Genomic DNA, 4,097 nt, shown 5'->3' with positions numbered 1-4,097 from the left:
CCTTGGGAATGACAGCGAAACGGGCTGATTACTACCTAGCTCAGATACCAGGAAACCCCAAAATGGCTGAAGTTCAAAAGATAGTGCTCATGGGAACTACTCATATCCTACGTAAAATACTGTCTATGTGATCTCAAATTTTAAAGCAAACACATAATTTTCTTATGGTTTCTTAAACATTCACTTGAACAAAACTGTACAAATCCAAATATATGGTACCCTAGGCATAACACCTACATGAACTTCTAACTTGTTGTCTCTTGAGGTCTCTGGGTGAGACTTGGATTCAACTTGTACAAATGCAAAACAAAAGTTAAACATAAAATAATAATAATAATAATAATAATAATAATAATAACAACAAAGGGCCAAACAAACAATTAGGGACACTACAAACCAAGGGACAAGTAGGGTTTAAGACTGTTATGGCGAGAGCACGACACCTTCTGATGAGAATAGATGGTATCACTACATATACATAGTTGCAGTCTGATATAGTCGGCAGTTCGTAGTTTGGTCTTCAAAGTCCAAGTACAGTTTACAGTTCGAATTAGTGTGTTGGAAATATTGATTGTTGGTTCATAAATGATTGTTGGTTCACTATGTATTTGTTTTACTGCTGCTGTTTCTATTTTGTATTGTTATAAACACTGTTATAGACTATTCTCTATATATCAACAATATCAACCAGACTACGATATTGGAAGCACAAGGCTATAACAAAAACAGAAAACGTGTAATCAATAAAAAAACAAAAACACTTAACAAAAAAATTAAACAACAAATTGCCCCAATAGCGGGGAGTTCCAGCCAGGACACCTCACACATTCTGGTCACCCTGACTGCCAAGGGCACGCCAAATACAAACCCTTCTTCCCCTCAGCTGCTCCAGCTTACAGACAAATATTCAGAGTAGGCCCATTCACACGAGCCATTTTCACAACATTCACCCACCTTTCTGTAAACTTAATGAGGGGCAGTACTTCCATCTCTACCCTCACTTTCCTTTTCAAGTGGAAACTGAAAAAGTCAATGAGGGCTCAGCCAAAGAGGAAAGTGTTTGTCTTCAATCCTTTCAACCTCGTCCACTACACCACCACTTTTACTATAGCCACCAGGCAGAGGAAAACTGCCTTTCCCTCCCAGCCAAAAGAAGGCGGTGGGACAATCCTTACAAAGGACTCTGCAGATAACCGGATTCATCCTACACATGACAACAGCTGTTTGACAGAGCTCTACAGGTCAGTATCATTAATGCATGGACACCAGACAAGTGCATGCAGGACAGTTTCATCGCCCTGCGCACACCTCAGACAGGTCCGTCTGACAGCACTTCCATGTTGGTAGAGCTTGTCTAGAACTGGCTGACCTCCTCTGTAGCACTGCCAGACAAGGGATTTCTGGAAGTTATACATATGCCCTGGCCTGTAAGTCTTCCAGAAAAGACCAGTTAGTTGATCCATCTCGACAGCCAGTGTTTCCCCAGATACGTTGTCGCTCTTTCTCTCTACTAATCCTCTATAGAACTCTATGGTGGAACTTCCACCAACCACGTTGCCCGACTGACAGAAGGCCATAAGCGCTTGCTGATACTCTAGGTACCAAGTGCCTTTTCTTGGTATTCGCTTGACCCAGGACTGTAACTCCATCAATGAGATGAGCTGAGGAGAGTCCTTTTTGACAAACGGCAACCACACCTGCTCACCATTAAGAAAATGCTGGAAATGTTGCAGCCAAAATGCATGCCTGTGCATCATTAGCCATGGCATGCCCAGCCTTCTCCTCAGTGGCTGTTGACAGCAGATGGACCGTCTGGTGAGCAGAACACGTCCCTTCCATAGAAAGTGGAAGAACAAGTGCTCCAACTTTATCAGACACAAAGTGGAGCAAGGGACGATGGTCAGGTGATCATAGATGATGGAAGCAATGCATGCATTCGCCACCTCTGCCAGACCCTTTAGGGACAGCTTCCTCTCTGCCCATTTCTGGGTGAGATTGGCTACCCTGCTTGTCACCTCTCCCCAGTTCTTGTCCACCTGGAGGTCTGGACCAAACCAGATCCCAAGCAATAAAACCGATCCTTCCATCCAGCACTCAACAATGCTGTCATTTAGCATGGACCTGCCTCTCCAGGTGCCGAGCTACAGGCCCACTGACTTCTGGTTGATCTTTGCTCTTGTTACTGCTTCATACTCTCTTGGAGCAGTGCTGACCACCTCAATTTCCAAGATGTCCAACACTATTACGGTGACATCATCCGCATAAGACAACACAAACCTTCCGCATCCTAGATCACATGAGGTGTCCCTCAAAACATCCAACTTCCACAGCAATGGTTTAAGAGCCAGTAAGTACAGAAGAGATGAGAGTGGGAATCCTTGATATCCCAATGCACACAGATACAGAAATTAAGGCCAATAGGCCAGATATAAATGTCAGAGATCACCATGAAAAAAATGCTTTTTAATCAATGTATCAATACCAACAGATAAGAATATTTCTCTACAAGAAACAGAGAAGTTTTCAAAATACCAAGATCTGGAAATAGAAATAACTCGAATGTGGAGCCTAAAAACAGAAACAATTTCTATTATAGTAGGCACATTAAGTATGATAAAAAATATTCACACAAATGCATAACAAAAACACTAGGACTAGCAAGTATATATAACATACGGAAAATAGCACTACTAGGCACTGCACAGATGCTACATAAAAAACTTTCAATACAGTAAAAATAAGAGCACCGCAACAAACCACAGCACAGAACTGTGCTCGGTAATGCAGTGAAAGCATGTGATAAAAATAAGGCTACTAAATAATGGTTTCAAATTTTGTCACAAGGGGAGGAGTTTTGGGAAAGGGGTTAAGTTGATTACATCAACCCTAGTGTTCAACTGGTACTTATTTTATCAACCCCGAAAGGATGAAAGGCAAAAGTCAACCTCAGTAGAATTTGAACTCAGAACGTAATGGCAGACAAAATACCACTAAGCATTTCACCCGGCATGCTAATGATTCTGCCAGCTTGTCACCTTAAATCTACTGAATAATAATAATAATAATAATAATAATAATAATAAGGCTTTCTACTATAGGCACAAGACTTAAAATTTCGCAGGAGGGTCCTAGTCAATTATATTGAATCCAGTGCTCAACTGGTACTTATTTCATTGGCCTCAAAAAAATCTCCTAGTCAACCTCAGCAGAATTTGAACCCAAAATGTAGACAGACAAGATGTTGCTAAGCGTTCTTGTCTGGCATGCTAGCAATTCTGCCAGTTCACTGCCTTATCAAAAACATTAATAATGAGGATGATGAGGCAGGGAACTATTAATTAGAGTATGTGAATGGTACTTTACTTGCAAAGTTGATTATTACATAGAGGAAAAGACAAAAAAAGAACAAACGATAATGATAAAAATAACGAAGATAATTATGATAACAATGCTAATAACAGCAACGGTGATAATGACAATGATGATGATGGTGGTGGGTGATGATTATGATGACACTGATGAGAACAATGACGATAACAATGATGATAAAGTTGGTGAGAATGATGGTGGGGGTGATGATGATGATGGTGGTGGTGGTGTTGGCAGCAGCGGCAACGGCGGTGACGGCGAGGATAGCATCAACCACTACTCCTCTATACAGAAAGAATTCTGGAAATACTACCACTCATATATTTATTCTCATATATTTCTCTCTGCTACACCCAATGCCAAAATAATTGCCTCCTTAAAACTCATAGTCTCTAAATGCTAGAAAGAAGTTGTAAAAACACTGATTAAACTATAAAAGAGAATTATCAGATATGGAATTAAATTGGTATAGTTTACTCTTACTCTTTACTCTTTACTCTTTTACTCTTTTACTTGTTCCAGTCATTTGACTGTGGCCATGCTGGAGCACCGCCTTTAGTCGAGCAAATCGACCCCAGGACTTATTCTTTGTAAACCTAGTACTTATTTATCGGTCTCTTTTGCCGAACCGCTAAGTTACGGGGACGTAAACACACTCAGCATCAGTTGTCAAGTGATGGAGGGGGTACAAACACAGACACACAAACACACACACACATATATATACT

This window comes from Octopus bimaculoides, chromosome 2, assembly GCF_001194135.2.
Source record: "Octopus bimaculoides isolate UCB-OBI-ISO-001 chromosome 2, ASM119413v2, whole genome shotgun sequence".
Classification (NCBI taxonomy): domain Eukaryota; kingdom Metazoa; phylum Mollusca; class Cephalopoda; order Octopoda; family Octopodidae; genus Octopus; species Octopus bimaculoides.
Note: the sequence above shows the minus strand (reverse complement) of the source record.